We start from the raw sequence: 13202 nt of genomic DNA, 5'->3' as shown, positions 1-13202 counted from the left end.
ATGTCATCTCACTGATTATCTACAATAACTATAAAAAGTGTGCACATACTTTACAGATCAGAAACATGTAGCATCTGGAGTCACAGGGGACAAGTGTGTTCACTTTTTCCACATCACACAACTGTAGGAATTTAAAGGCAATGATTGTGTTGATCATCCCACACAAAATCTGCTCTATTCATTTATTATTTACGTGCTGGGAAATTATGGGTTTTCTGGAATTATTAGAATGTGTAGACTCCATGGCAGGTAAGGGTGGAGGAAGGCAGCCCTCTCATGCTCTTGCCCAGGGGAGGGGTACAATGAGCAGGCTCTCAGGGTTTCCAGATCTGGTCACTCTGACACTGCAGGGGCTCACGACTCCAGGGACCAAAGAGGACAGCTGAGAGCTTGGACATTTGCCCCATCTTATTTCTAACTAGGAGGTCTGGGATTGGGTCCCAGGAGACACTCCATGTGAAAAGCCAACAGCTCTTCCTGGCTCCTGTGCCTGAAGTCTTCAGTCTGTGCTGCTGCACCCTGCGGCTCCAGTCAGTAGGACAGGCAGACCAAGAAAGAAGCACACTTAATTTCCATGGTGATCACGGAATCTGAGGATGGCCAGAATTTCCAGGTAAGGGCTGAGGGGGACATTATACACACACACACACACACACACACACACACACATGCACACAGAGAGAGGGAGAATTTCTCTCTTATTCCTTTCTCCTTTCTTCCCCTTCTTTACTCTCAGCCAAAACCATCCTGGCTCTCCTGATCACCATGAGGAGAACCTTGACTCAGTATTCATAAACTCCCTGAGAATCCAGCCTGAAGTCTCAATGCAGATCAGCCTTCCCCAAACCTTTAGCAATGGCCAAGCTATTGTAACTGTGCAATGACAAGGCCCAAGGCTCCTGTACTATGCATGAACAATTCACTCTCAGGCCACACAATCATAAATGGCTTGCAGTACCACTCTATGCCACCACCCAAGGACAATAACAATTCCCACAGCAAGTAAAAGTTCACCAAGCCCTGTTTTGTTTTGTTAACTTGAGTCTCAGAATAATTGTAGGTAGAAGTTAAATGATTTTACAAGATAGTACAGCTGGAAGCTTTGTCATGGTACTACAGAGTCAAATCATCATTGCTCAATGGTCACGATGATGATATTGATGACAATGGTAGTAAGGAATCTTTAAAAGAAACTTTACAATTTTCAAAGCTCAACTCCCCACAGATAGCGACCAGGAAAAAATAGCATATAAGCTGATGAGCCATTCTAGTTTTCCCAGGACTGGGACTGTATTAGTCAGGCTTTAGTAAAGATTGAAATTCTTCTTTCTGACTGCTGAAATCATCAGTTCTTCCTCTGAGGCCTTCAATTAATTGGATGAGACTTCTCTCATTGCTGAAGGCAATCTCCTTTGTCGATAAAGATGTAACAAGCATTGATGCAATCAATTGACTAGTGATTTAAATACACAAAATACTCTCACTGTAACATTCAGACCAGTGCTTCCTTGACCAAACAACTGATCACCATAACCTAGTCAAGTTAACATATGAAATAAGCATGCAGGGACTTTTCAGTTTTAAAACCAGGAAATTCCTGGGCAAACCCAGGGACTTGGTTGGTTACCCTAGAAGTCACTCTCATTGTTTTTAAATTTCAACAAGAGAAACAATAATATAAAGAAAAACATTTGACAAGCATTTTATATGAGCCAGCCACTGCTCCAGCCTGTATCCTTACCTAATTCAATCCTCACAACCCTATGAGTTGGATATTATTATCTCTTCAAGCAGATGCAGAAACTGAAACCAAGAAAAACTGAGCAACTTATTCAATGTCACAGCCCATAAGTGGGCTAGTGTCAAATGAAGGTTTGTTGGATCCACACAGGGAGTGTGTTTTATCACTACATCAAAGAGCATGGCATAAGCCCATGTTGCCACTGCCTGTTCATGTGTTCATCCTTCCACGCAGTTCCAAATGCAGATGTTAGAATCTCTTGTTTTAATTTCATATAACAGGTCCTGAAGAAACCTTCAACTAATTCTGGCACTTTGATCCTTTCCACAGTCCTACATGGTAGGTTTATATCCACATCTTACAAGTAAAGAAAATGAAGCTTAGAGGAAGTAAATAATTTCCCAAAATATAAAAGGCAAGTGAGGTTTAGAGCTGGGAAGCATGGTATCTATCATTTTGCAGTGCATCAGGCATCTCAGGTTCCATTTTTACTACTATCACTAACAATATTAATAACTTTTATAACAATTTATTGAAGGCCCACTCTGTGTTAGTGCTCTGAATATGTCATCTCAATGATTATCTGCAGTAACTAAATAAAGTGTGCACATATTCTACTGTCTAGGAAACTGAAGCTCAGAGAGGATAACATATGTAAGTTGCAGAGGAATGCACAGGCAGTAACAGCAGAGAAAAGACACCAATCTAGTCTATAAGACACCAAAGTCAACAGTCTTATAACAAATGAAGTTGATAATGTTGATGATCATGATGGAACCTTTTATTTATAAAATACTTTTGAGTTTATAAAGTTATTTTATCCACATTAACTCATTTGATGTGTCTTCAAAAGAAAAATAGGGCAGCTACTCCAACAAACCAAGAGTGATGGAGTCCCAGCTATGACCTATCTGTGTAAACTGTTATCACTTCTATCCCCCAAACACACACCCACGTGCATGCCTCTGCAGTTGGCTAGTAAGTGCATAGCCCCAAGATTATCTTACTCAAACTTTAAAAGGCTATGAAATAGCTTTTCTATTTAAAAAAAAGATCCTAATACTTAGATCTTCCCAGCTGATCCAAGTTCAACCTCTTTCAGAGGGCTACAAGATAATTCAATAGACTACTAGAATGCAAAGTTCACCCCATCTAAATCTCTCATTGTCATCATTCAGAGTTCTCACCTCTGCACAGAGTTACATGCCTACCACAACAGACACCAATGCATCTCTGTGACCTTTGAAAAGAATATGGAAAACCAGACCAAAGACCTCAAAATGTAACTCTTTTGGGAATCAACCTATATTTAAGCAGGATTTTCCTCCAATTGCTCTGCTATAAATGGGAATCAGAAACCAAACCACCATCTCAGACTTCCTGCTCTTGGGTTTCCTCAGCACCCAGGCAGCAGCCTCTCCTGTTGGGCTCTTCCTGGGTATGTACCTGGTCACCATGCTGGGAAATCTGCTCATCATTCTGGCCGTCATCTTTGACTTGCACCTCCACACCCCCATGTACTTCTTCCTGGCCAACTCTCCTTCACCAAGACTTGCTTCACCTGCACTGTTGCACCCAAGGTGCTGGTGAACATCCAGACGCAGCACCACACCATCTCCTACACTGGTGCCTCATGCAGATGTACTTCTTCATGGCATTGACCCTGATGGATGACTTCCTGCTGGCGTGATGGCATATGACCGCTATGTGGCCATCTGCCTTCCTCTCCACTACACCATGGCCATGCAACCCCAAGTTGCCTGCAGCTCGTGCTGCATCCTGGCTCTGCTCCACCTCCTGGCCTTCTCACTAGCTCTCCTGATGGCTCAATTCTCCTTATGTGCCTCCCATTCCATCCCACACTTTTTCTGTGATGTACCCCCACTTCACAAGCTTGCCTGTTCAGACACCCATATCTTTCAGATCACCATGCTAACAGAAGCACTTCTCCCAGGCATGATTCCTCTCACCTGTGTCCTGGTATCTTATGCCCACATCATCCACATCATCCTCAGGGTCCCCTCTGCTGAGGGGAAATGCAAAGTCTTCTCTACCTGCGGCTCTCACCTGACAGTGGTCACTCTCTTCTATGGGACCCTCTTTCTGGTGTATTTCCAGCCCTCATCCTCCTACTCAGCAGGGACTGGAATGGTGGCATCTGTGATATACATGATGGTCATCCCCATGCTGAATCCCCTTATCTACAGCCTGTGGAACAGGGACATGAAGGGAGCTTTGTGGAGACTCCTTGACTGCAGAAAATGTTCTACTCCATAAAGAGGCCTTCTCCAGTGTAGAAACCCACACTTTCTAATGACTTCTCACTAGATTTCTCCATTGTACTTTGAAAGGCTCACATTCAAGGCAGGATGAAAGCCTGACATGGCCTGACTAGAATAGAACCAACTGGCCAGAGACAGAACTACAGCCTGGAGAGAGGGAGTGGCCAGCAACCCTTACAGGGTGACCTGATTTAGTGGGTATAGGTACCCAAGAAGATTCAAACCAGAGAATTGGGAACCATCAAAAGAATGAAAGTAGAAAAAACTTAGATTCTAGGAGGAAACCCAGTCAGCAGCTCAGTCTAACTACAAAAGTGCTGTCAAGACCCAGGAAGGGTCAAGTACTCCAAAGTGCAGGGACCATTTCCAAATCCAGCTTTGGAAGAAACTTTTCAGGAGGATTGTCCTCCACATGGAGAAGGCTATTTGCTGGAACTAAAAGACAGCAAGAATAATTCTACAGGCAGAAACTAGGCACAGATATATCAGGAGACTGGTCCAAAATCACACAACTGGAATTAGTTCTAAGATCCTGGCAGTGAATGCTTGTTAGTTATCACGACAACTTTCATTCTTTAGCTTTTATACTCTGACTTCTTATTTGGCCTCTACTGAAAAACAATGCATGTCTATTTTAATAAATTAGTAAAACACAAACAGGTAGGAAAAGGAGAAAATACTCAGATACTTCCATTTAAAAACACCACTGTTAGTATTTTAGAACATTTCCCTTCTGTTTTTCTAATTGCTCTTTTACTTATTGAGAAAAACAATAGGTACATTATATATTTTAACTTTATCTTATAACATGAGTTGTCTCTATATTACTATTAATTCTTATGAACATTTGGCTCCCTAAGATTACATCAGAAGCAAGATTCATGATATATATAACTGTTCGGCTATTCTTGGATGATTAGGGAATGTCTCAGTTTTCACTCTTACAAACAACAATACAAGGAAGTCTCTAAGAAGAAATCATTTTTATATTTAGAGTACATTACCTTTAATATTTTCAGAAGTAGAATGTATCGGTAGAACATTTGTTGGGCTCTTTATGCATGTTGCCAAAATGCCCAAATGAGAGTGTCCTTTGTCTACATCCCCTGCCCTTAAAAGTCCATAACTATTATGATAGAAAAAAGCATTTCTTTGCTTTAGTTTTCATTTCTTTTTTTATTGGTGAGTGGACCATGTTCCTGAAATGATCAATTTTTAATTCTCTTATTAATTGTCATATTATCTTCCCATTATCTCCTGGAGCTATTTTATTAACCTGTATAAGCCTCTCTATATGCAGATATTATATCTTTGTTTCTTTGTCTTGGTAATTAAATGTTCCCAGTTAATTCTTTTTGTTTTGTTTCATTTTGATTTTTTTTCCTGAAGAATTTTCATTTAATTATATATACATAAGAGGAAATAAAACATTTTCACAAACATTCTCAAGGCTTACAACTATCAAGAAAATGACAACATAAGCAGGAGAAATATTAAACACATGGTGGGAGGCCAATTTCTTTTTTTTCTTAAAAAGTAAAAAAAAATCACCACATAATTTAGTAAAAAAAACCTGTACTGAATAACAATTCCTGGTGTATGTACTTGATCAGAATGAAGACCAAGAATATAATAAAGCCATATGACATACTCATCTGGCACACTCTATAGTGCTACAGATACTACAGTGTTGGCAAAGTTTCTGAACATCAGCTTATATAAACATGGGAGTCCCTGGTTAGCTGTGCTAAATAATGCTCTCTACTAAAATGTCCCCACAATTTAGTTTCACTTAGAAACTCCAGACTAGTTACTGCTTCAGAAAAATATTTGTTTGGCATCTCCTGGACTTTATTCCATTGGACAATATGGACATATTATTTTGCTACCATTAAACATTTTATTCAGGGCATCTCTTGATATAATACAACCACAGAATAATTTCACAGGTGGATTTGCTATCTGTTGAGCACTGACAAAGAATGGAACAGGAAAATATAGCGTGATACCAGCACTTTTCACCAAGGTCCACTTCAAAAGATAATTCATCTTTCTGGTTCCAAACTCCAGTGCACTGCCTCTGTTTAATCAAGGCTTTGACAAAAATTAAAGTTGGCAGCGCCACGCAACCTGCTGAGAGGGGACCCCATGGAGAGTCCCAGGAGGGCATAGGCAACCCGTGTAAAGATGTCACAAATGCCAGCCCACTGATTTGCATCAAGCAGGTGAACATACAGTGAGTTCTCAATTCCTTATCTCAGATACGAGGCTTCCCATCAAAACCTAATATTTTTGATGGTTTAGGGCAAATGGTTGACCATTTTTAGCATATTGTAATGCTTCTTGCTGATTGTAGTGCCACACAAGAACAAGCTAATAAAATACAGTCTGTGTAGCATAAATTCCAAAGAGCTCTTCTGGGCTATGAACATTTCTCAGTTTGATACTGCTCACTCGAGATGGCCTCAGAACTCCGACTTTTCATGCTTCTAACACTAGATAGTGCCACAAATGGTTCTTTCTGACTTGAGTCTACAGAAAGACCAGATTCCTGGCAGAGTTCCTCAGCTACATCCAGCGTTCCTTATCAAAAGAAGTCTGCCACTACCTCGTTAAGAAGGTTCTGGCTAGCTGCCTGCCAGCAGCCATCTATGTGGACACTGTTAATGTCTGAACCAAGAATTCTGTCAATGATTTTTACAACCAGAGAATCACTGCTGTGAATGCCTTTGTGGTCCAAGGCTAATTTTTGAAGAGTCCTTTATTCTTTTACAGCACGGTTTCAAAACAAGTGTAAGTGTCCCTGATAATTCAGCATCTTTGCCCTGGCTCTGCAGGATCTTGTGACTGAGACCACCAGCATAGTCGCTGTCACTGAGCTCCTCCAGGCTGGCACAGTTGCCCAGAGCTGGAGGTCTTGTGCAGCACCTTCTCCAACTTGCGCTCCACTATCACACGATGGTCCATGTGGGCAGGGTGCTCGGCACCCTGGCGAGCCAAGACCACACACTGCTCTCTCTCCCTTCCCTAGGCTGGGGCTCCCCTGCGTCCCAGCTACCCCACGTGCCGGCCCAGCTCGCCGCATTGGCTGTCCCAGCGACGCCAATTCCCAGTTAATTCTTGATCTCTTACCTCTGCGATTATTTTTAATGTAAGGAAGTTTTCAATCTACGTATTACCAAATCATGAGGACTTCCTCTTTGTAACTTCTTGGCTGAAATTATAATTAGAAAATCCTTCTCTATGTAGAATTCATGCAACTAGCATTTTTTCATTTCTTGTGGGCATACTTTTTTAATGATACCATATATAACTTTATAATGAACTCATATAATTGAAGTGGCTCTCCCAACACATCCCTGTCATTTTCTGCAAATGTTCCTCTCCATTTTTATGTTGCACATTATTAACAAATATAAATGCTGACTACCTCTTAACTGTCATTCGCTTAAATATACATCGAACACTTTCATTCAGATCCTTTACTCACATTATTCTCTCTCTGGGGCACCTCACCCTTCTCCAGACCCAGTTTAAGTCCTCTCCTCTAAATATTAACCCACTCACATGGTCCACATGATCATACCTCTCCCCCCACTTCCACTCTCCCTCTCCCTCACTAGCTCCCTCTCTGTATCTCTCATTAGAAATACTAATTCTTTATCTATGTCAATTTTTTAATATGCATTAAATGTATTAAATGCAGCTACTTCATATCCAAACAGAGTAACACAAACAGACAGGTACACTTTGAAATTCTCCCCTGTCCCCATTCATTTTTATCTTCTGCAGACTACCTTGAAAGCCCTGTCACCTGCAATAGAGACTTTATGTCTTCTTATTCATGGTTTCTCAAAGTTGGCACTATTGATGTTTTGCACCAGATAATGATTTGTTGCAGAAAGTGGAGGGACCTGTCCTGTGTGTAGTAGGAGGTTTAATAGAATGTCTGGCTCTATTCACAACCTCTACTTCTTTGTCTGATCTCTTTTCCCTCATCCTGGGGTGGGGAGTGGGTTGGGACACAGAAAAAAGGAATTGGGCCTCTGTCCCTGTCTTTTCATCAAAAGACACAAAGAGAATGAAAAGGCTACTCAGTTAGTGGGAAAAGCCATTTGTAAGACATATATGTGTAAAAAAAAGACTTGTAATCAGAATATTAAAATTTATACAAATCTATGAAAAAGACCAACAAGCAAACAGGCAAAAGCCTAGAAGGGACACTCTTCACCCCCCCCAAAAAAAAGATAAACAAGGGGTCAATAAACATATAAAAAGTTCTTAACCTCATTAATCATCATGGAAATTCACATTAAAATCACAATACAATACCAGAAAACACCCCCTAATGACTTATAAAAAAAACAGTGCTATGTATTGAAAAAGACATGGAGCAATGGGAACATTTATACACTGCTAAAGGAGTATAAATTGGTACAACAGCAGAATTATTTGGCAGGATCTACTAAGCTGAAACATGCACACCCTATGATCCATTCCATCCCTGAATACATTCAAGTGAATTGCGTAAAAGACAGGTGCAAGAATGTTCACAGAGGTGCTACTGGTAATAGCCAAAAATCAGGAGGTGGGGGGAGAACTCAAATATTCATCAACAGAGGAAAGGATAAATAAATTATGGTATATACATATAATAAATTCCTACATAGCAATGAAAATGAATATATGACTGTTATATGTAAATTTATGAATTACTCATATCAACATAAGTGGAAAAGGAGGCAGACACAAAAGAGTATGTTCTGTATGATTTCATTTATATAAAGATCACAAACAAGGAAACTACCCTTTGGAGTTAGAAATTAGGTACAGGTACTCTTTGGGAGGGACGGGAGGAAGAAAGTATATTAAAAGGAACCCAAACAGAGTTTCAGGGTTGCTGATCATATTCTGTTTCATAATCTGGGTATAGTTATATGGGTTTATTCACTTTGAGGAAATTCATCAAGCTATACATGTATGTTTTGTGCATTTTTTATAGTTGATAAATAATGTGTCGATAAAATGTTTATTCAACAAACATAGAAAATAGAAAGATTAAAATAAAAGAGTTGAAAACCATATGCCAAAAAATATTAGCATTGCTCTACTATTATCAAACAAATAGACTGTAAGGAAAAAGCATTATTATAGATAAAGAATCATTTATAAAATTGAAATCTTTCATTCACCAGGAAGATATAACAACTAAATTTTTTCAGTGTTGAAAAAGCCACAAATAAACATTAAGAAAAATTACAGATGGATGAGGAGAACTAGACAAATCACAATGTTAGTGGGAGATTTTAACACACTTCTCATGGTAGTTGATGAATAAATTCACAAGAAAATCAGTAAAGAGACAGAAGATTTGAAAAAACAATTAAAAATATTAACTAATGGACACATATAGAGCACTGCACTCAACAATTGCAGAGAAAACATCCTTTGCAATTCCTCAAAGGAAATTTGCAAAATCTGCCTGTTTACTGATCCATAAAGTAAACCTCAACAAATTTCAGAGTTAAAATCATACAGACCACATACAATAAAGCTAAAAACCACAACAAAAATATAACTAGAAAATCCCCCACATATTTGGGAATTGTGAAACTCACCTAGGAATAATCTAGGAATAAAAGAAGAAATCATAATGACTATAAGAAAATATTTCTTCTTAATAAAAACCAACACAAAACATTTACAGGAAATTTATAGATTACATGCAAATATTAGAAAAGAAAAAAGGCTGCAAAATAATGAGCTAAGGATCTATCTTTAGAAAAACAACAGAAATTTCAATCCAAGGAGGATAAAGAAAAGGAAATAAAACAGATGAGATTAAAATATATATAGAGAAGGATCAATGAAGCTAAAAATAATTCTCTGAAAAGTGAATAAAACTTAGACACCTTGGTGGAAATAATCATGCGAAAAATACCAATAACCAATAACAAGTATGAAAGAGTGATATCACCCCAGATATTAAAAGAGAAAGGATATTAGGAATCATGTTACACAGATAAATTTAAAATTTTAGAATAAACAGATAAATTTCTGAAAAATACAACTAATCAAAACAATTTAAGAAAAAACAGAAAACCTGACTAGGTTGATGTTTGATTGATTTGCAGTTGAACATTTACTAGGCCTTTTAAGTTAGTTTGCTTGGGCCAAGGCACTTTCCTAAAATTTCAGGCCCAATACTTTCTTTAGAGGAGAGAGGTTTTCATCCCCAATTATTTAAAAATATATATTGCCTCTCTTCCTCTAGTTCTAGTCTCAGGTAGAAAATCCTGGTATAAATAGTACTCTATTCTTGTGCATACTCATCTCCCTTATTGTTGTATATATATTTTGTGGTTGCTCAGTAGTGTCAACACTGTTATTGTTGTTTACTGCTTAACTAAAGAGACTCTTAAGGAGTACAGATTGTCATTTACTGCCAGATATATAGGTTCCAGTGATCTGGTCCTGCCGACTCTTCTCTCTTTTCCATTCTTTGCCTTGCTTCTACCATTCTCCCCAATGATGCACTATTTCTGCAGCTTTTTCTTAAGCAAATCACACTTCTCCAAGATTTGGAGATGTCACACATGCTGTTGCTTTGTCGGAATACTCTTCCCCTAGGCCTGCATGGCTTGCTACCTCACTTTATTGTTCCACACTTCCTTTGTTTCATTGAGCTTCATCAGTGTCCTTACAGTGACATTGAAAATGCAATCTCCCTTTTTTTTTCCTTATTTTGTCCTCTTCCTTAAAGGCACTTTACCCCCCCCAACTACTTTCTTCCACTAAGGAACTGAATCAGTAGCCAAAAATCTTTCCTCAAAGAAAATTATTCTGTAAAAAATTCATGAAAGAAATAATTTCTATCTTGCAAAAGTTCTTTCAGAGAATAGAAAATAAGGGAACACTCACCAATGCCCTTTATGATATCAACAAAACCTCAATACCAAAATCTGGCAAGAACAGGCAAAAAAGTTCAATAACAGACAAATCTCATTCATGATATAAACATGCCAATCCAAAGTAAAATATTACCAACAAAATTACAACAATGTATAAGAAAAGATATATTATGACCAAGTTCAGTTTTCCCAAGAATGTTAGACTGATTTAATATACAAAAATCAAAGTCACCATATTTACAGAACTAAGAACAAAAATCTAAACTATCTCAATAGATGCAAGAAAAAGCATTGATATAATTCAAATCCATTCATAAAATGGGGAAAAAGAAAAAAAACTAACCTGATCAAAGATATTTTTTTTCAAATGTACACCATAAATATTACTTAATATGACACATTTAAATCTTTCCTGTATAAATGAGGAACAAGACAAAATATCAGCTTTTACTTCCCTATTCCACATTGTACTAGAGGTCACATCAGTGCAATAGATGAGAAAAAGAAGTTAAAAATATAAGTACTGTAAAGGAAGAAATGAAATTGCACTTTATTCACAGATGACATTTTCATGTAATCATGGTAAGAGTTCATAATGAGGAGTTGTTGACTCATATGAGACAGCAATGAAGGATATCTTCAGCTAGGGTTCAACATGTTTAGGTTCAACATGAACGAACCAAAAAAGAATAAGTTTGAGAAAAATAAGCAAGTTATAAAGAACATAAAAACAATTCCATTTACATAGGGGACAAACAGGCAAATTCAGAGAATATATAGTTTAGGCAGACATGCACATGTGGAAAAATTAGAAAGAAAAATAAAGGAACAGTACGGAATATTCAGGATAGTGGTTTTCTCTAAAGGGGAAGAAAGAAATGTGACTGAAAACTGGCACACACGGACTTTTAAAGGTTTGAGCCATAATACTATATAAGTTGAGCGGTGGAAGAATGGGTATTCATTTTATCATCATTCTGAAACAGCACATAGATGTTTATACACTTTTTTACATATACTTACAACAAAGTAAATAAATAAGGCCAGAGATACCCAGAGCAGTACCCTGGGCCTTGTATACATTTTACATATTAGTATGTCTGCTCTCTGGAGTCACAGAGAACAAGAATGTTCCCTTTTCTACATTACATTAAAAGGTAAGGATTGTTACATGCAATCTATTCTTATTCCTTCCTTTTTACTTATTTTCAGGAACAAACCATGAGTCATCAATAAGAACTGGGCTCTATATTAGAATGCGTGGACAGATTGTCAAGGACTGACTGATCTCAGGGTAAAGGCTGTAGAGGACAGATCCAACCTGCACCTCACCCAAGGGAAAAAATACCAGGAGCTCTGCCCCCATGGACCTCAGCCCTGGTCACTCTGAGTGGAGGCATTGATGCCACTGCCAGGACACAGAGAACCAGGGCCCAGAGGGGACAACTGGGAGGTTGGACATTTGCCCCAATTTGTCTCTAATTAAGAGGTCGGGATTGGGTCCCAGGAAACACACCAAGTGAAAAGCCTCTAATCCGAGTCTTTAGTCTGTGTTGCTGCTGCAGAGAAGACAGGCCTCTGCAGATCCAACCATGGCTTTGTGGAGAGAAAAGGGCCAGTGAATCCAGCTCCTTGATGGTAACAGCAAGATGGGACTGGTCAGTATCTCCAGGTAAGAACTAAGAATGGGGACAGAGAGCAGAGGCTACCTAAGGCACACAAGCAGGTGCATACACACTCATGCAAACTCACATTTCCACATACACACACACACACAGCTCACAGAGCTTCTCCTTTTTTCCTTTATCCTTCCTTTCCTTCCTCATCTCTGCCAATCATTTCCTCACTCTTCTTGCACCATGAGAATGTCTATCTCTGGGGTTCATCAAGTCCCTGAGAGTCCAGCCTGAGGTCACTGTGGAGAATGGGTCTCAGACCATCCTTCCCCACTCTACCAGTAGTATTACAGTTAATTCTTAGGCTGTGATAGTTAAGTTATTTGGTCAAGTTTACACATGATTTCTCAAGGGTGTTTATGATGATGATGATAACGACGATGATGACTCTTGATATGACACCTCACAATTTACAAGCCCACCCTCAGGCAGTGACTGACACGATGACACAGGACAAGTCATCCATTATTAACAACATAACAATAACAGTTAATATTTATTGAGCACTTACAATGTGCCAGCCATGTTCTAAATATTTTACAATCATTTTCTAAATTAATCTTCATAACCACTCCATTCATTAGACACAATT

At 38.7% G+C, this 13202-nt stretch overlaps 2 pseudogenes; one reads left to right on the top strand and one right to left on the bottom strand.

Moving 5' to 3' along the window:
- The first annotated feature begins 574 nt into the window (after positions 1 to 574).
- LOC119545289 lies at positions 575 to 4018 on the top strand (annotated as a pseudogene).
- Positions 4019 to 5841: 1823 nt separating this feature from the next.
- Positions 5842 to 6990, bottom strand: LOC119505091 (annotated as a pseudogene).
- Positions 6991 to 13202: the final 6212 nt, after the last annotated feature.

This window comes from Choloepus didactylus, chromosome 10, assembly GCF_015220235.1.
Source record: "Choloepus didactylus isolate mChoDid1 chromosome 10, mChoDid1.pri, whole genome shotgun sequence".
NCBI lineage: Eukaryota > Metazoa > Chordata > Mammalia > Pilosa > Megalonychidae > Choloepus > Choloepus didactylus.
The sequence above is the reverse complement of the archived record's forward strand: the minus strand, read 5'-3'. Positions and strand labels throughout refer to the sequence as shown.